We start from the raw sequence: 21,399 nt of genomic DNA on the forward strand, positions 1-21,399 counted from the left end.
CCACCACTAAATATAAGATTGGGCAAGGCTTGAGTAATCCTACAGGCACTGCTAAGTGGTTTCATCTTGGTATAAAATAGTCGCTTTGGTCATTGTCAATTTGGACCAGATTCAGTCATGCTGCAGAGGGGGAAAACATCAGAATCTTTCCCAAATCATTGAATTATCCACTAACAGTTATTAGTACCTAAGGCAGGAAAACACAGTTGATCACAGTTGTTCATTTTTATTGTACCTGCATCATCATGTACAAATACTGAATGTTCCTCTGTGAATAAAGGTTCGATTAAGCAGAGATGTTTTAAAGCAGTAACAGCTCTCTGCTGGACTCCAGTGACACCTACTGGTAAACCAAGAGGTTCCCAAACATTGAAAATGCAGCAGCATTAATTTATGCAGCTGCCCTTAGGATCACTAATAATTTTTTGGCAGCTCAGGCTATGAACCTCCCTACAATCAGGTGTCAGAGTTAATGAAACAGTGTATTTATTTTTCAAAACTAGATTTTGACTTCATCTGATTATTAACTGCTTGAAACTGCATTTTTATCACTCTGAAGGCATTGTCAAGTCATATATTTTGCTACTGGCAGCTGTTGATTAGGATAGGCCAGTTGATTTTTTGGCTTGCTGGAGTGCACTGGGACATATTTCCAATTTTCCTATTAGTGATTTTATTAAATAACTATAGTCAATAAGTAAGTAATTTAATCTATCTCCATTTGCTTTCAGGTGCATTCCTTTTAGCACAGATTTCAAAAATGAAGCTCTCATGAGTAGAACAACTGACTGAGCTCATGGCTTTGCTTCTGACACCTCCCTGCTGTTTGTAGTGCTGAATTGGTTTGTCACAGCTGTGTCAGTCTGGCAGGTCATACAGATATTCCTGCATGTCATTTCAGCCAGCACTTGTAAAAGAATAAACACCAAGAAACTCCCTAAGTGACAGCTGTGGGATCAGAATTTCAATAAAACTTCACAAGATGCAAGGCTTTACTCACATAATATGGATGCAATATGCATGATGTACACTCAGACACCTCAGCTGCCAGTTGGGACAAGCAGAAGCAACACAGCGAGGAAAAGCAGTACTACAGCTCTGGGCACCAGACTCACCTCTCCCTCTTCTTCTCATCTCATCCCTTTCTACATTGGGATCCATTGTGCAAACTATTTCAGTGTATGGACATGAATATTTCTGTTTGAGACAATCTGTGACTGAGGGATTCCTTCTGTGATGACAGGGAAATAACACATGCAAGGTTTTTAAACCACGGTCTCACCAAACAACTGGCCATAAACATCACTGATGGAGCTCTAGACAACCCCATTGCATTAGGAAAATTCCCCTTACTACCTCTGGTAGGGTTAGAATTGTCTTAATTTCATCTCTAACACTGAGGTCCTTTCAGACATGGCTGAACAAAGCCTTGGAGTTTTACCTCTTTGTCCTGCATATCCTTCCTTTGAGGAACTGAAGCTTCCTGTCCAAAAGTCTATTTTGGTTAAGTCTGACAGTCTCCAGTGCAAACTGTCCCAGGAAAACAAAAACACTTTGTTATGGAGTGGTGAGGCCACCTGGCAATGAACACCCACCACCACAAATCAGCACAACTCTCAAAGCCTCAGCCCAGGAATCTCAGAACAAAGAATGCACAGATTTTATTATTTTGGGTTTTTTAGTACCAAAGTTCAAGTTGAAAAATCACTTCTGACAGAACACATCAGCCAGATTTGCACAGGCAGGAATATTGTTACAGGTTACTGGAAAGCAGACAGACAGGACACTTTGGGTTTATGGTAGAAAACTTGCTAATTAAATACTGTTCCCAGTACTCAATAACAATTTCTAAGCTGGACTATAAAGACAACAGTTTCTAAAGCAACTACAGAAGCATTTTTAGAAGTCAGGCTATAAATCTGCTAAGCAATAGTTCAATATCGATTTTACAAGCACATCCATAATAATTTACAGGCTTACAAACCTGTAAACATAATTAGAATAGGAAGATTTTAGAGAAATTGCAGTATGTTGCAACTTCAAGATCAGCTCTAAGAATGTTGTTTTGGTTTTTTTGGATTTTTTTTTTTTTAAACATGATGCATTAAACTTTATCAGAGCAGAACTATGCACAATCCCATGGAAATGAGGTGTTCAGATGTTGCTCCCTGGCACCCTGCATTTGGCCCCTGGGTTAACCATAACTTCTGTGAAGTGCACAGTGTTGACAAACTGATGGGAAGCTATCGTGGTGATGAGCAAATGCATATAAAGGGATACATAAAGAAAGAACCATCCCATAAAAATCAGACTTTGTATCTTGACTAAACAGAGATTCACATAATTATTATACCAAAATTGGAGCTTCTCATAAATTAGATGTTAATTTCCCCACGTGTGGAGCAAAAATATTTAAATTGAAAAAAAATCCATCCAGCCCTTTGTCAAAGATAAGTGGAAAGCTTTCCTTGGCAAATGAGGGAAGCCAAGTAACCTGTTTCCAAGTTTCCTTTCAAACCCAGTAGTTTAAATTTCTCATTATTAAAAAAAAAAGACAAGCTCAAAGCTATCTTTTATGTGAACAGATGCTGTGCTGTCTTCCTGAAGCTGCAGGCTTAGAGGCAGATTTTTCATGCAGCTGCAGAATGAAGTCAACAAGCCCACTCTGTTCCAGGGTTGCTATTCAGAACCTTTTGGGCAGCAATGAAAGAAGATCACATCAATTCCATGCTGCTTTTGCTGCTCTACAAAGATCTGAGCAGCAGACAGAGACACAAATCATGCCTAGAGTGCAGGTGAAAAAATGTGTCAAACTCCCCAGGAAAACAAGGTATGGAAGATTTAATCAAGTATAACTTTTATGAACACTTCTTTTACTTCAGGGTACTTTTGGTGGCATGGCATTGTTTCTGTAGCAGCCCCTACTCTGGCTGAGTCACAGACATTGAGCTCCATGTGCAATTAAGAACCATGAGTAGGACCCCTGGACCCCAGCTAGAAGATATTTGGCAGACATTGGCCTCTGGCCCCATCAGCAGCATTTCCCTCATGGTCCAGCACTGTGCTCTGCATCTGACATTACTCCCCGACTACAATCCAACACGCTTGCTTTACAATATTAATTCAATTGTAATAACAAGAGAAATTCCAGCTGCAGGTACAGAAAAGCCTTTGCAGGCAGGGAAACAAGGCACCCAGAGAGACTGCAGCTCCCATTCTTCCAAGTTTCCAAACCCACCTAGATAAAGCCCTGAACAATCTGGTGTGACCTTAGAGCTGACCCTGCTTTGAGCAGGAGGCTGGATGAGAGACCTCCTGAGGTCCCTTCTCAGCAGGACTATTTCATAATTCTATGATAAACTCCATATGCTATTAAGTGCCAAGTGAATCATATGCTTTTTCAAATTGACTTTATATGTACACACACTAATACCTATACATTAGAATACTCCAACTTCAGCTCTCTAAATATTAAGAGCCTAAACCCAAAGCTACTGAACTTTGCCATATCCTTGTATTTAAGGACACTCAGCAACCTCAACCAAGTACATTCATATTACATTAAACTTACAACCTATTTATTTCTACTAATTTCCCATCTTTCTTGATGAACTCCAAGAATCAAATTTGTATTTTCCCCAGCACAAGGAAGTTAGTGTTAAACATGCCTGCCAGCAGCATTGATTCATCCAGAGTGCCCTCAGACTGGTGACTTGGATATTAAAATAACAGAACTGCAAAATTCATCTGGATGAAGTGCTGAAGGGTAAGCTCTGATCTGCTCCAGGCCATACTTGTGCATTTCCTTGATGACAGACAAAATTGGGTCTGTTTCCAACTGTAAAGTCTTTCCCCTCTCCAAAGTAGCAGCTCTAATAACTCAGTTGGGGGCCACAAGCCTCAGTTGTGCTGCAGGTGTTTGTTGCCTGAGCCTGCACACCCAAACCACCTCTTCATCAGGCAGAAGAGTGGAAAAGGCAGAGCTGCCAGAACGTCCCTCCTGCTGGTACCCAGTGTGGGCAGATGGGAGCAAACTGGTGTGGCTCCAGCAAACCTGGTCTGGTATCCCTCTGCAGGAGACACTTGAGAAGGTGCAAGACAAGTCCAGATCTCCTTCCTCTCTGCTCATGTTTCATTGTCCTTAGACACGTTACAAACATTTACCATTCTGCTTGTTGGCAAGTTATGACTCAGGAGACTTCAGCACATTTCTTCCTAGAGAACAGGGATTACTATCAGATCTTTTCACTGACAAGATAAGCAGCCAGTCTCCCAGGAAACAGATCTATTCCACAAGATGGTGAAGAGGACAGCTTTGTACTTCTTTCACCAGCTACTCTCTTTTCAAATACTTGGTTACATGTTTATGTGACAATTAACATGCCCTGCTGATCTGAACCCCAACTCATCTTTCTCATTAGACCCTGACACAACTCAGCACCTACAGACTTTTCCCACAATGGCTGTGGCTGCCCCTGGGTCTTCTCTGCTCTTCCTGCACAAGTCCTGTGGGATTGGTGAGGCCACTTTCTACACCTGCCTTGCTGCCATCCTCACTTCTGGCTCACCTGTGTTGCAGAACAGCCTATTATTACTGCTCCCTGACAGCAATCTCTCTTTTGAACAAAACAGGAAGCCTAAATTTAGCCAAAAATAAAACCAAACACCAATTTGTAAATAAGGTGAACTGGAAAAGTCCTTGATGAAGGTAATTCCATTTCCCAGGTCCTTCTCCAAGCTCCATTAAGAAAGCATAAAATACAAGCTCTTATATATCTTGGGTACAGAACAATTCAGACAACTGCTCCATAAGAGCAGCACTTCAGAAAACATAAGATCAAGCTTCTCTGCAGCTTTCTTTACACATCTCCTGGCTGGAAACTTGCTGCACGCCCCTAGCACCTCATACAATGAGTCAGATTCAGTAATCGGTAGGAAACAGAATTAGCAGTGAAGCAAAGATATTCATGCAGTGCAATTTACAACAAGGCATCTGTCTGTGCATGAATTAGTATTTTCCTTAATTATCTGTAATAGGAAATCCCAAGATTCTCAGCTGGCCCTGTCAGTCAATATTAACTACAGACTTGGAAAATGATACAAAAATAGAAAGGAAATTGAATCCTGCAGAGGCTGCAGTAGCACTTTACGAGGAATGCAAATAGAACTTCACTGGGGACAGTTTCACTATTGGCATGGTTGGTCCCACTCCACTGCAGAGTTTGCCAGCACATCACACAACACAATACAGTGTGACATTTAGTTAACTTGCAGCTCTCACATAGTGCAAAGATAGAAACACTCTTGAAGGCAGCAAGTCCAAAGCAATATGAGACAGTTATCCATCCATGCTCACCTTTCAACCTGCAATGGTTCACCTTTTCAAAATTCTGACAATTTGACCATAAAGGTGATGTAGTCCTGCAAAGAACTGTGTAAGACATACTCCTGATTTTGCTCAGTTGAGGAAATTGTGTAGCTGCTATACTTTCCCAACAGGAGACCCACTGTTCCTTCTGTCAGACCTGGCTGTCTAATAGCCAGTCACTTGCTACAAAAGATGTAACCTGAACCTAGCAAGCAGGGACTCCAGGATTTGGTGTGAGGTAGGATTGTCACTCCCACATTAGGTGGTCTCACTTGAGGCTTCAGAGTACCACTGGCACAGACATTCCTCAGACTGCATGAAAAAGTCCATCTGCAGTTGCACAGGTTCAAACACAGCAACTACAGACATGCTCTGCAGACTTCCAGGTCAGCCAAACATACTTATCTTGGCCAGGCAGCAGGTACAGAAGACAGAGCATCTTGCTGAGTGTCAGTCCTCCTGCACAGTCACAGCTGTAACCATCCTGGAGACAGGGAGTGAAAACTGGCAAACCACACACTTCTCCATCACTCTTACACAAAATGAAAGCGCGCAGTCTTTCCATCACCATTCTTCATTCAGTCTGCTTCATCTGCTCACTGTGCCTCTGGCACTCCACATCCATCTCTCTTTACCACATTTGTTCTTTCCTTTCCTAAATCCCCTGTATTTCCCCACCTTGGCTTCTCTGACATGTTTAAGAGCAGAAGGGATGGCACACGAGGACACTCCTGTCTCCATCACTGTATTTAGCTTTGATCCAGCTAGATAAAACTATGCTCTGGCTAAATCAGCAGAAAGTTTAGCTTTTCCTAAGGCACTGGGGTTCAGTTCCTTTAAAGGGAAGCAAGCACAAATGTGAATGAATAAATAAACTAAAGGCTTTGTTAGTCCTCACAGGCAAATCCCCAGCAGCAAAAGACTAGCCCAATGCACAGCACCACACACCCCACTCCATCAGATTTCTTTGCTTCATACAAGCCAGTAATTCAAACCAAACTTACACTTTCTTAACAGCCAACAATCCTCAGGGATCCATCACCAGATAACTGCAACATACTCATGCGTCACTTTATACTTAAAAATATATATACATTTTATAACAATGCATTCCTATGTTAATCCAAAACAGGGTGTTTTTTCACCTCCAGAAGACTCCCACAAATATTTGATTTCTCTTCCAGGAGAGGAGTTCACTCAAGTAATTATGTTCCAAAAGAGAGCACAGTTAATCTCCTTGTAGAGAACAGCATTTATAGTCAATTACTTATTAACAGTGCATTGTGTCATACTGACTTTGAATATCTAAATCCACTGCTTGCTCCCAACCTCTTCTGATATATAATTTGTGGCTTGGAAAATGTCCATGTAGGTCCTGTCATAAACCCACAACAACTCCAAGTATCAGTGAGAATTATTTTTGTTGAGTAGGTTTGAATGGCTCTGCTTGTTATACAAGTGTATCTACACTATAAACAGGCTTTGATGTGCCAGAGTATTACCCCTTCCACTGTTTGCAAGTGTCTGTCCTTATATAAAAGCCTATGTATATTCTCTATTTACTCGATAGCTTACAATACATCAGTAATTTAAGATAGACATGAATCTAAAGGCTTTTCTACACACATAAAATAGGTTGTATGTAAAGCTATTGTGCCTTGTCAATGCTTTCACATAAAAAATCAATAGCTATTCAAATGAAACTGTACTCAAAGAAATCAAAATTAGCCCTCTTCCTTCATGCAGAGCAAGCTATTGCCTGTCCCTTCTGTATAAGACACAGCTTACTAAGACAGTTAATTGCTTGTGAAGCAGATATGAAACTTTAACAGCTGCCTCTGGCTGGAGCCTGTGTCTTATCTCAGAAGGTAGTTAATCTTCCCGTGATTGCATTTGCTGGAACAATGTAATCAAATGAAGGAACAAAACCTAGTTTCATTGTTTGGTGTTCAATAGACTGCATTTGATTGTAGAACAGATTCTAAAGTAGTTTGCCAAACTCACCTTAATGCTATTGTTTTAAAGAAAATACTCCCACTCTCTTTGTCTAGCTTCCAAAACCAGATTTATGCTGTTCTTGAACTAATGGACAAATAACCACGTCAACACCTATTTCATAAAACAGCTGTATTTATAAAATAGTTTCTATATAGTGATATTCAGATAGTCAGACTACTTACTAAACTGTTGATTATTTTTTAGAATAAGCACAGGTTTTTCCAAATTTTATTAATTCAACTAGTGAATTACAAGCAGCAACACACAGTAGTGTGCCTTTCCTCTGAGGGGAAAAAGCACATTTTCTTCTTTGCATCTTTTCATTAAGTAATGTCATTCTCCTCAAAGGAGGCTTCCTTCATTGTCTAAAAAAAAAAATGTCCTTAAGTCTGCACCAAATATTTGAGTGAGAGCTTTTTAAAGGTCTTGTTAAAAAGTCTATGTATTTGTAGCTTGCTGGGTGTGCAAAGAGCTCTTGGACACAGAATTAGAGTGGGACTGGCTGATGTGAGACTCAGAATTGTTCCAAGCAATAACAATCCCACGTTAGTTTGCTGTAGATATGGTTCCCTGTTAAGAAAAAGGGAACTTTTGTGCTTTTCCATTTTTCTATATAACTACCTGTTCTTCCTCAAAGACTGAAAGATGGTGAAGTGAAAAAAGGAAAAGTAAGAGAATGGAATGAATGAGAAATATAACTAGTGAAAATGGAAAGGAATGAAGAATGGGAAGAAAAAGCAAAGATTGGGATGAGAAGAACAGAGTAAGGTGAAAAAGGTGACAAAATAAATACTCCATCACTAAGGCAGTATTTATAGTGGAACAAGAAGGATATAAGCTGGGTAAATGAACTTGATAAGTATCAAGTTTTCACAAAACACCATTTAAATAGTAATGAGTGTGATATTAGGAGACCATCTTACTGTTAATTTCTTCCAGCTACACTCCATTTCTTTCCAGCAGGACTCCAACCCCTAGGATGACATCTTCTGCACTGGTGGATTGGTGTATACAATAATATATGAAGTTATTTTTCCTTTCCTATACAAACTCCTGAAAGAACACAACCCCTCCAATGTCCACCATTATGGGATTTACCATGTTCAGGGGTGACTGGAGCTCTTAGGACTGAGAACTCACCTCAGTCTTGATTTTATCAGAGTGTGCCTTACTCTAACACAGTGGACTCTCGTCAGACCTGTAGGGATTGAATGCTCTTCATTTTTTATTTGTTTACCAAGGCTATATGTTCAATAGTGAGATGAGCATATTAATGTTTATTCTGGCCAACAAAAGGGCTGTTAAAACTAGTTATGCCTTAATCTTCCACATACATAAACAAAATTAAAATCAACATGACTTAGCATATGCTTTAGTTTCAGTTACTGTATAACATTATTAGGTTCGATAGAGGTTAAGTGATCCCAGTATATTATCACACTGGTTCTTACAGATCTTCTGCAATCTTATTTTAGACCTTTTCATCTATATCTGGAAACTTGCCAGATGTTTGAAAATAATTTTATTAATAGAATTTGCATTAGCTGTGATTCAACTTAATTTGCTATTTCCAGATAGTTTAGTTTAGTTTTTAACTTGCCTTTCAAGGAAGTGACAATTTCTAGGCACAAAAAGAAAGGACCAAAGGGATAAAACAAAGGGAAGAAAACTAGTAGTGGGGCCTGAAGTTAATAAAGATTTAGGATGAGGAGGGAAGTAACATGATCACAATTTCAGTTAAATTTTGGAAGTCTCAAATGTCTGCTGGTTGCTTTAAAAAAATATTGGATACAGAATTTCAAGAATTCATTTTTTTCCAGAAAACCATCTTTGGTTTTCCTCCTTTGTGGGTGGTGGCAATGAGAAAGATACTTCTTCCCTTACTCCTTGTGTGCTATTCATTATTAGGAATATCATTTTTTTGGTGAGCAAAACCTGCAAGAGACCTTTTCTATCTGCTTTGGGCATTCAAAGGCCATTCATGTCTGAGTACAGCTGCTCTTCAGAGGAGTCCCTTTTTTGAACAGATAATTCCTGTGACAGACTTGCTGTACAAATTTGTAATCCTCTCACATAAATATGTCAGAAAAAGTATTTCATGTCAAAAAGTATTCCTCATACAAGGTGCATTTGATTTGACTTATTAGACTTGTAACAGCCCTTGAAGCTCTTTTCTTTCTATCTAAAGAATAAGAAAAACTCTGCAACAAAACATTCCTGTAATGGAACAGCCTTTTCTTCTAGATAAAACAGATTAAAGTATTTTGCTTTTCACATAGCTAAAGGGGAAGATAGCAACATGGCACAGTCACTGTATTTCATTATTTCCTATATTAACTTCTGGTGCTAGTTAGTGCTTTACTAAAAAGTTCCTCGATTGTTGTCCCTTAGCAAAAGACAGTTCAGCTAGTCCTTTTTTACTGATGTAACCTGAAAAAACCCTGAATATCCTCTCATAACCTTTTTGAAACAAAGATATTTTTAGTTTAGAAACTCTACGCAAAGAATACTGAAAGGGGCCTATCAAGAGACTTATTTTGACAGTTCTTTTCTTGCCCAAAAAAAAAAAAAAAAAAAATCAGAATTTGCTTTTCATATTACTTGAAGATATTATATTGGGTTTTGCACAGGCAAGATCCTCTGACTAGGGCTAATGTCAGTGTTCATGCAGGTTCCTTTTAGTAAGTAAAGCTTTGCACACCGCTAATGACTTTTCAGTTCCATTAGTCTGCTATGTATTATTGATTTCAGGCATTATTGATTAATGCTGTAAGTAGATTTATTTCTGTTCCTAGAGAGTAAAGGATTGGCACCTCTGTTAGATGAATGGCATCTTTACTGCTTGTTTTGGTCAGTTCTGTGCTGACTCTTTCCCTTCCTCTGCTCGTCTGTCCCGTTTATTATGTTTTTTTTCTAATACTGAGTTAAATGTTAGGTGCTTTCCATCTACCTTCTGTGTATGAGAAATTTGCACTAAACTTTGGAAAGTATAAAGCAGTACAGAAATGGGAAGCTCATGCTTGTGCAGCAGTATTATTTTCAAAGTTAACAGGGTGATGTTTCCTGGGTGCTGCTCCTCCCAGAGCCTGACTCTGCCTGTGGCTGCTCCTGCTCCCTTGGGTTCACTGTGCAGGTTCTTCAGTCCTTGAGAGAGCTTTTTATCCCACCACTCCCAGGTCCCAAATTCTCTCTAGTGCCCAGGTATATGGGATAACTTGGTGCTGCATTTCTCACCATTCATCCAGGGCAATCCAGTGCACTTTGGATTTGTGACCGAGCCCCAGAAACCCAGATCCAGCTCTCTGGTCTCTTGAATTCAAACACTATGAACTTTGGCTCCTTTTATCTTTTTAACTGGTAACTTATTACACTCTGTGTTCTAGCTGTCATTTAGTCTGCACTTTTGAATTGCTTTATATGTTGGATACCTAAAATTCAGACATCAGCACCTCTGCTCAATACAAGTTATAGATCTTTGGCTATTTTCTGCATAGTGTCCTACAGCTGTCTGATGGCTTCTGCCCCTGGACACTACAGACATTTTACTTTTTTATAGAGTATATAGCTCAACATCTGCACTTTTAGGTCCCTCACTATTTCTGATACACAGCTATAATAATTTGACTTCATATTTTGCTGTCAGCATTGATAATCTATACCATATTTCTAAGTCAGGGGGTTTTAAGTACTTAAATGATATTTTGGTGAAATCTTACTTAATATCAAGTTATCAAACCTCTGTGAGATTCAGTCAAGTCAATTCTCATTTTTTAGAATGTACCACCTCCATCAGCTGTGGGACAGAAACACAAACATCACATACCTATGTAAATTAAGACTTAGGACTTTCATATGAAAGTTAGTGCAGGTGATTGTAAAATAAGAGTTAGAGAAGTTTTAAATGTACCTGGTTTCATGTGTCTGGGTGCTGGTTTTCTGTTAGACTTGTCACCTAATAGCCATTATTTTTCTGCAAGGAGACAGAGGGAAGCACTCTGTATTAAGTGGAGCAGAAAGTTCCTCAGCTGGTGACGGGTAGTTAAAAAAGTCTTCCTTCCTGTGAAGGAAAAAGATTTAAATTAATTTAAATAAGCAGAGTAATTTCTATCTTTTGGTAAATAAATAAGTTGTGTTGTGAATTTAAACAGTGTCAACTTTCTGCCTCATGCAATTCTAATTATAAGAAAACAAATTGCAAATTATTCCTCAGAGTTTAGTTAGGCAAGTACCCTGCAAAAAAGTTCACTGGCATCTTTAACTCTTACCTTCATATTTTCGGAAAAGTACCTCGAGTGACCTCATAATAAATACTTAGGTCAAGTTCCAGAACCAGGGTTCCAAAATGCACTTGCATAGATGATCATTAAAGGGTTAAAATACTCATCTCTCTCAAGTGGATGTTTCTCACATATCCATAACTCTGCTGGCTACCAAAAATTAAGAGCTCAGTCCCAGTGGAATAGTTGGAGAATGAAAAATAGCCTCTCTAAAATCTCCCCTTCTTTATTTTTCTCTGGTCAGTGAATCATGAGGAGTCTTTTACTGCTGTAATATCAATAAGCAAAGGTGAGAAATTCAGAAGCACCATAAAAATATAAGAAAAACCTGAGAAACAGCAGTGATTAGAAACTATTCCCAGAATAGTGACTGTTTTTCTTGCATTACTGTGTTAGATTTTCAGCTCTATTCAGCCTCCCCATTGTTAGGCCTAATTCTTATACAAAAACCATGTCCCTAAATCTTCAGGTGGTCTGGGTGTTTCAGCTGCAGGCACTACTCCAGAATGTGAATCTCAGCTCTGACCATCAAACCTTGAAAAGCTGAACTTTTAATAAGACTATCTGGGATATTTTTTTAAAAAATAAAACATTTCATTAAAGGTAGTGAAGCAAGAATTCATTTTAAGAGGAATAATTTCTCTTCCAATAATTAGTAGAAAGGGAGGAAAGGGAGCTTGGGTCTCAGCTCGTTCATTCTGGCAACTCTTTTGAAAGGCACTTGCAAATCATAAAGGGAGTTGCTAAGCTGAACTGAAAACTGGTTTTGTAGTATGACTGTGTTTTAAATTATACAAAGCTTCCCAAGAGAGGCTGTGTTAGCTTTCAGATTTCTATGCTTGTGCTCAAGCTAAAGAGCAATTTAGCTTGGACCAAAATAACTTCATGGTTCAGACTGCAGCCTTTCTTTTCCCAGACTTTTACATTGACAACTTGAAACTACATTCCTACCTACATCCTGAATCCTTTTACAAACCCACAAAAGCCCCATCAATGTTTGAGTTAGATCACTGAAATATGGGCAGAGAAGCACAGATTTATTGAGCTGCATGCTGTTTAAAGCTGAAAGAATATTTTAGGGAAATATCTCCCTATTCCTGCACTCTTTCCTGGCATTCTGCTTTCAATCACTGGATGTGGGGTTTAACACCTCTTTGGACTGACTCAGAATGGCCATTCTCATACTCTTCTGTTTATGCTCAGAAAATAGGTCTGAGTGTCTTTGGTATTGAGCTTAAGAATGCTGCCATGAGGTCTTTTTGTTCATGGAGTAACCAACCATTAGCACTGTTGCCTTGCTGTTTGCAATACACCAGAGCAAACTGAGATCTCTGCAGTTGTCTAATGATGGTAACAAGTTCCAGTTGTTGCCCAAGGATGTTTCTCTCTGAGCTGCCAGATAAACAGCCCTGCTCTCTCACTCTAAATGAAATCCAAGAAAGTAACTGTGCCACAAGTCAATGGATTTAAAAATAAAGAGACTTTGTGGGTTTTTAAGCATGTCCATGGTCAGGAATATAATAGCAAAAGTTTGTCCTGATTGTATGGTTAGGATGTTTTGAGTTTCATTTAAATTTGTGAAGACAGAAGTGACTATTTCTGTTTACTTCTCCTCCCTGGCTATCAGTTACTATAAATGAACATTTAAAAAGGAGTATTTTCACCTCTTGAGTCAAGGGCAGCAGCAATGCATTTGTTTAGTAAGATATATGTGTATTAAGGGCAAAGGCTTAACCTTTTGGCTGGATAGTTTTGTTTTGGTGGGGGGAACAACAGAAGATAAGAGTAATTATTAAATTTCATTTTGTAACTGAAGTTACCAGAAGGGGTAGAAACACACAAAGAAAATGTATTTGAGATCAGGGAGAAATGTCTCTTAAACGTTCATTTTTTTTTGAGGTGTTCTGTGGTCTTAAGTCTGATTACTGAAACTCTGCTTAGAAAAGAGCACATTCATTTTTCTCCCTTGGAAAAGAAGCAGCTGAGTCATTCACTTGGAACGGAGATAAAGCCTGTCTCCATCTGATGTTCCTCATCATGAATCCACTTGTTTATTACACAGGGAGAGGTCAGTCACTCCCCACTGGTGACATCCCTGATTTTCAGTTTGTACAAGAAGGAAACTGTATGGTGGTGTACAAAATTGCTGGGGGACTCAAGCCCATATGCAAGGCTAGATGTTGTTGATGTGCTTTCTTTTTTCAAGCATATTTGTAGCCATCTGAAAGAGCAGAAAGGGTGCAGTGCCCAGCTTTCCTAATCACATATATGAATTTCAGGGTATTATTTCAGTGAAAATTTCTTACAGTAAGTAGAGTTGACATGTTTGTCCATGTTTGTCTGCTCTGCAGCAAAATTATCACCCAATTATGTTTTTGTGGTTTGCAACATCATCTGCAAGTCATGAGCAGGAGTGCCAGTTCTGAAGGGAGTAGGCAGAATCATAAAACTTAACTAAGAAACTGCAGTTTGACTTTCTGAGGGTTGGTGCCAGTGTTTATCACTTCATAAAGGTTTGCTTTTGAGATGTGTATTTATTCAGAAGGCTTAGTCTTTTGTTTTTTAACCTCTGAAAACCATTTTCAGCTGTTCACATTTTTATTAAAACAGAATACTTTCTTGTAGTCATACTGAATTATGCACAAGTTCACCCAAAAAATTAAGTGGAGTATATAAGAAAGAAGCTGGGAGAGTACAGGATCAAAATGAAAAGGGCTTAGACTAAGCTGAACACAGTGCACTTGCACACTTGCATCCTCTGTGCAAATTTGTGATAACTATCCTTTACTTTTGATTAAGGTTGGAGTAAAAGGATGTCACAGCAACTGAACCAGAAGTCACTGAGGATCCAGAGGAGGCATTTAGCAGAGAAGGTATTAATAAAGGCCACACTGCAGAGCTAAACAAAGAAGAATGTGTTCATTTAGAGGCTCATGTGCACACTTGGGAAATCAGAGTCCAAGGTGGTAGCAGGCTGGATGACAGCCCCAGCAGAAGAGTTTATAAAGAAACAGACATATGGCTTTACACTTCTGTACAATGAGAAGTTCTGATAGTACATCTGCACTGGATTCTGCACTAACTTAACATTAGGTCTGTTTGATTTCAGACACTGTTTCAAGTTGCAGCAGGGACAAACTCCTCATAATGTCTCTTCTCAGTGGCCATTACAGAATCCTGCCCAAATCTGGAACACAGTTGCAGCTGAAGCAGAATTTGGTTCAGGCTTCTGCTGGCCCTTTTGTCTTGTTTAGGACACTGAAATTTCTTACCAGACTCAGCTCAAATATTCTCTGACAATTTTAATTTTCAATTGCTCGTCAGGCTCTTTTTAGAAACAATTTAAATACAAGGTTTTGAAAATTTAGTGATGTTAGTGAGTGGTCTGTTTCTTACTTCTCATCCTGCTCCAAATTCTGAAAGCAGTAGGCACAGTGCAGTCTAGAACAGCAAAACAGGGCATCTGGACTGGCTGGGAGTTGCTGAGACTTGAGATGCCTGCTTATTAGTGCACCAACAGAATTTTCTCCCACTCGACAATTGTGGTTTGCTTTTTTTCACCTACATAACCACTAATGGCATTTCTCGAAACAACAAGATTTCTTTCACAGAGTTGTTGTAAGAAGAGGTGTGTGTGGCAGAATTGTGTAGCCATCGGGGCAACAAATGTATTCTCTGCAGATAATTTGTGGACAATAGTGCTATTATCCAAGGAGAAAGATGATAATTCTTTAATAGCAAGTGACACCACACTTTGTTTACCCTCTGGTTATCATGAACTATTATTTCTCAAATATCAGGGTTTACATTCTGATTGCTGTGTGTGGGTAAAAATTGCTTCATACTGTTCATCTTTCCTTAGTGTATTCATCAGAGATCTGTTTCTCTCTGTTACTGTCCTCTATCTTACCTGGCAAGATATTTCTGCAGCTCCTCCCATAAGAGGCTCAAGTCACTGAGTTCTGTATCTCAGAAGTAACTACCACATAAGCAGAAGGGAGTAAAAAACCAACAGTCAAAAACCAAACAGTACCAGTAGTTCTTCCTGTAAACAGTACAAGCTCTCTGCCAGTGCTGACTAAATCCTGGCACTGCTGCCTGTCCCTGGCCACTGTGTGCACCTTTAGTGGCAGCCAGCATTTCAGTAGGGGGGAAATGCTTGATACAATTTCTCTGCAATTTCATTTCTCACCCTTTCTCTGTCAATAATCCTCCTCGTATTGGTGTAGTGTAGTAGCTGGGAAACACGTAATTCTGCTGTATCTCTGCATGAGCAAATCTTTCATAATGCCTGCTCGCAGCAAAAATTACAAAGCAGCTTTGAGACCAACATATGCTGATCCCACACTCCAGCCCACTGCAGACTGACTTGTCTGTGACAGGGATGGTGTATTGAGGGGAAGACAGCAACAAGGGAAGCTTTTTTTAAGTTTTGTATTTAATTATTGCCAAAAAGATGGGACATTTTTCTGCAATGATACAGCAACTTTTCAATTTCTTTTTAAAATATGATTTCTCCCTGCCAACAGCAGGCACTAAGCTGCACCAGCACAATCAGCTTTAGTTCACACATGTGAGAAGGTGAGAGCTCTTACTTGGGAACTAGAAGTAGGGAAGTTTCCAGCTGAAACTGTCTGGAAACAGTTTGGCTAACCAGAGTTCCTTAGAGAAGGGTAGGCTTTGTGAAGAGGTTAAGCCACAGGAGACAGGGAAGGATGAATCTGAGAGCTCACTCCACAAATCAGGGTTAAGAGGCTTTTTTTGGAGGCACTGCAAATCCAACCTGGCTAGTCTTGAGAGCTCTTTGTGCAGCTACTTTGTGCAGATTCTGTGAGGAAGGACAAGAGGGACAGAGGTGGGCTGACCTTAGCTGGCCCTGAAGCCACAAACCCCCAGAGTCAGCTGGAAACACAACTGGGGGAGCTCAGGCAGAGCAGCTGCTGGATTGTGCCTTGCCATAGACTTGCAGCCTAATGCCATTTACAGGGCTACACTCACACTGTTGGAGAGATCACTGATAGAACCTTTGGAAAATATTTTGGTTTTGCTAAGTATTAGAAAAAAAATCTTGTGTTTGAAGGGACTTTTCTACAGCGTCCCTTATGGTCTTTCTGTACTTGGCCCAGCCCTGGGATTTTCCTTCTCCTGCTGTGGGGCTAAAGAGCCCAGTGTTTGTGCTTGCTGACTGCACCCCACAGTCTGTGCCTCTGCTGTTCACCATAGATCTTGGCTACCCTACAAAATTAGAACTGCCCATGAGGTGAATTATTCACTTCTACAGCTCAGTAGAAACCATGTTGATTTGATTTACTGTTTTCTATTTTGTCCATTGATTTTTGAAGAGTCCCAAGAGTATGATCCCATGAAAGGCCATATAGAACTTTGTATTCAGTTTAACAATTTTATTTACAAAGGGTCTTCTTGCCTCCTGTCCCCTTGCCAAGTTGCTGCAGGCATGAAGAACTAAATTTAATTTTTATGATTAATAGAACACATAGAAGATATATATTACACAACTCTCTCCCTGCCTTGTTAGTTGGGGTGCCAAAATTTCAGTGCACTCTCTGAGAACAGCTAAGAAGTGGGAGAGCTCCCCTCTCTTAACAGATCTTAGCTGTTAAAAGGCAAAAAGAACACAGATGGTTGAAAACAGAGTTTTGGGTAAAACGAGCAACCAGTTTTCACCTGCCTATCGAAGCAGATATATTTGTTGCAGGTACCAGTACAAAAATAGCATCCTAAAAATGCTTCTGAGAGAAACATCTCTTCAGATGAGAAGCAATACCAAAGGAGAGGTACCCAGGGCCCACACTATACAGGGAGGGGCTGTGTGGGGAAGGCTGTATGGACTCAGATTTTACAGGGTGATTTTGCCTTTTGAAAGGCAGATACTGGAAATGAATGGACACTGAAATGAAAAATCAATAGTTCTTCTCTTTATTCCATCACTTACAGGATGATGTAGCATGTCTAGAGGGCAAGCAGAGCATATTTTGAATGTTGTCTTCCCCAAGATGTTTTCAGGAATTGTCACTATCATTCCCCACATCACAATGAGGGAAAAAAATAAAATCACTCAACTTATTAACAGTACCAAACAACTTTGTTTTGTGCATGCCTCCTTTGTGGTAACTCAAATCCCTGACCTGAGTCTGCACTCCAAGAAAAGTAGGACTTTACCTTTCCCATTTCTGAGTAGTCTGTTCCTTACTCTTTATGCTGGCCTTGGAAACCTTGGTGATTGTTCAGAAAGTTTAAAAAAGCCCAGGTGAGGCTTTGTAGAGGTGGCTCAGAGTCATTAATGCCTAGCTGACCATGCCCTTGGTCTTTTAACTCTCCTGGCACTTCCCAAAAGCAGTCTGTTTATCTTCTAGGCAGCAGATTACCTGTTCTTGCAGTGCACTCTGTATTCCTGTAGATGAGCTAACACCTAATTCCACCCACAGCTCCCAGCCAAGAAGAGGACAATGAGTTTTTTTCCCATCATTGTGAAAGAAATCTTATACTCATTTGGACTTTAATTAAATTTTATCCAGGCAGTATCTTTCCCTTTTTCTGTCAGACAATTTTCTCAGTTTCCTGGAAGGGTCCCAGAGTCTGTGGTCTTTCTGCTGGTTTTGCCTGTAATTTACAACAGACTGAACAGAAGTAAATTATCAGCAGCAAGAGGTTGCCTTGTGTCTGGCAGAGCTGGAGCTCATTTTGCCAATGGCAGCCCTCCCTGAGCTGTGCTGTGTTGGTACCTGGTGCTGCTCACACCCTGGTGTTTTGGCTCTGGCTGAGCAGTGCTGACTGCAGCACTGTCTGTCCAACATTCCCCCCTTGTCTCTGGGCTGGGCAAGATCTTGGCAGGGCCCACAGCCAGGACAGCAGATCCAGCTGACCAAAGGGACAATCCATGCCACTCTGATGTCTGCTCAGCAATAAAAGCTAAGAGAAAGGAGGCAGGAGAACATTTGTTATTACAGTGTTTGTCTTGTGATAACTGCTGTGCCTACTGAAGCCCAGCTTCTTGGGAACTGGCTGGCCAGCTCCTGCTGATGGGAAGCAGAGAATAAGTATTTTCTTTTCCTCTGCTTCTACACACAGCCTTTGCTTTTGTTTTATTAAACTGCCATTATCCTGAGCCACAGTTTTTTTCCATCTTATTTTCTCCTTCCCTCCTCATCCTGCTGAGGGAGGGGGATGGAGTATCTTGGTAGGCAGTGACATCCAGCTGAAGGCAGGACTCTCAAGGTGGGAAGGCTTTTCTCACTGTAGTTCAATGTGACAGAATTCTGAGAGATTAATTCCAGGCAGGTTTTCCTTACTCTAAAAGTTACTGGAGGGCAATTCAGACCTGGGCCATAAGCCAGGTGAACTTTCTGCATGTTTCACACACAGAACTTGTGGCAGAAATGTTTCAAAGCTTTAGAATGAGCTGATGCTTTTGGAAAGTACCTGGGGTCATAAACAAATGTTTTCTCCATTAGCTTCCCAGGAATACAACAGAGGTAAGCTTTTGGTAGAGAACAAACAAGGGAAAGAGAGAGGCCAAATGTCCCTCCTGATCCACAAGTCTAATGTTCTGATAACTTCAAGTGAAATAGCCTTAACTATAAAGAAAAACAACTATTGCTCAACAGAATACCTAGAACTGTTCTCTCATTTAACACTGCATATAAAACAAAGAAAACCTGAGATAAAAAAAGTTTTGTGAGTGATTTGCTGTGTGTCTGACTCTCCAAACCCTATGAACAGAGAATGAGATGTCTCATACGTCACACCTTGTACAGTCCTAGGATGATTCCTCTCCTTCTGTAGAAGCTGAATCATCACACATAAAACAGAGCAGCTGAATTGCCTCCAGCAATTTGCCATAATAAAGGATCACACAACTACTACCCTCATATGAAAACTGGCCACGAATCTCACTGTTAGGGGCCAATTTCCAGAAATAGTTTTCCTAGCCTGCAAGTGCCCAGCATTCACAGAAGAAGAGACCTAAGGCTAAGGAAGGATACCAAATGAGTAGCCCTGTTTGGACTAGCATCTGCTTCCCAGTGGGAGAACTTCCTTTCTCTCCTTTATACTGTGTATTCTTTCATAATATGCTCTCAGGAACTGCTGAACTAATCAAAGTAATCTCTCTGCAAAGGCATGTATAACACCAAATCTAATAAAGCAGGAAGACAACTTCTATAATGTCTAGTTCACTTTAAAAATACATATATTTATTCTATGATTTGATTACTCAGCCAAACATATTACAGGCTCCCCTAAAAATCCCAAAAAAGTCAATGCTTCCAGGCTAACTGGAAAATATGTATTTTCAGTGCATTGACTTGTTAAGATGAGAGGAAATAAGAAGGAAGAAATATGTCATCTGTGACCCAGGGAAAAGGAGAACTTTATGTACAAGCTGTATCTAAACAGATTGAGCGTTGGCATTGTCCAAAACTAAGACATAAAGCAGAAAACTAAGAGGCTCTAAGCAAAGAAAATAAGAATGTCAAGTTGAAGATCACATCTGATCTAGTATTTATGCTTGTCTTGAAGATTGTATGTCTCAAACATTATGTATTATCAATTTGACAATATCAGGATGTAACTCTGTGCAACTCCTTTAAGAGTTCACACATGAGAGACCTCCCATTGTCTCATTCCTCTGCATGTCAAGCATTTCTGTACTTTCTGCTCTACTCCTCAATAAGCTTCATTTGAAGATAGTATGAGCCTTTACCAGTTGCACATTGTGGCTTTTTGTAATGACATCTCCTGACTATTTAGTAGTAAAATTCAAAATTATCTTCCGAAAAGGTCCTGTCCCCAAAATGTCCAACACCATTGTTTGCTACAGCATCATCCTTACAGTGCAAGCACTGTGTATGCACAGAGGGGTGGGTATGGAGTTCACATCAACTTCTGAAGTTCAGACATTAATGTCACATCCAACATTGCCCTGATATTCATGTCTCTGATGTCACACAGAGAGAAGGGAAGAGCACACTCCACAAAGTGACCACAGAATCTTAGACATTGGCAAAGGTGACACTTGCCAGTGGATCAGCCACCCCTGGGTGCAGTTCTGCCACGGCTGGTTTAAATCTGGCTTGGTTGTGTCCACCAACACTGCAGGGCAGGGACATTCCATGAAACCTCTCTGACTTTCATAATGGGCCTGCTAATCATTATTCTTAGGGTGTCATGGTTTTAGAGGCTGTAGAGTCTAAGAAGTGTCTCTGCTGGTTAATATTCAGTGGCCTGGTGACAACAAGGATCACTTCCCTCCTTACATGACTATCAAGGGAAACTGCAGCACTGTAGGTGAGTGTCTTTCATCAGAGGCACAGCCCCCATTCATACAAAGAAATGCAATCTTTATGGTTAGGTACTGCAGGTGTTATTTAATGAAAGGTAAGTGTGCAGAGCTGGGGGAATGCAGTTCCCACCATTACCAACACAGCTTTCTCACAAAGGCTTTCCAGGAACAGTTCACACCATCTATTTTTAATACCAACTGCAGGGAAGCTAATAGCTTGCATCAGGGTTATTTGGACAGTGGGTGGAAGGCCTAAACTCTGATGCTCAGGCTGCAGTATCTGTTAGAAGAGCTTTTTCACACACTGTGCCTAATTTTCTGTTGCAATTAAACTTCACTTTTCAACAGTAATGGGCCTTCAACTGGGAATACAGCAAATCTTTTCTCTTTGCACAGTGGAATGTAAAGCCAGACTTGTGTGAATGAGAACCCAAACATGTGTACTTTACCTAAAT

At 40.1% G+C, this 21,399-nt stretch overlaps 1 protein-coding gene across 4 annotated transcripts in view; it reads right to left on the bottom strand.

The window, feature by feature from the left end:
• The window catches only part of WAPL (WAPL cohesin release factor), a 123,992-nt gene that overhangs the window by 69,154 nt on the left and 33,439 nt on the right, over window positions 1–21,399 (bottom strand). For all 4 annotated transcript variants that reach the window (XM_083866294.1, XM_083866297.1, XM_083866298.1 and 1 more), the window contains one exon: window positions 11,274–11,423. The gene's annotated coding sequence lies outside the window, so the exon portion shown is untranslated. The remainder of the gene's footprint in view (window positions 1–11,273; window positions 11,424–21,399) is intronic.

The sequence above is a fragment of the Zosterops lateralis genome (genome assembly GCF_965231275.1).
Source record: "Zosterops lateralis genome assembly, chromosome: 8".
Classification (NCBI taxonomy): Eukaryota; Metazoa; Chordata; class Aves; order Passeriformes; family Zosteropidae; genus Zosterops; species Zosterops lateralis.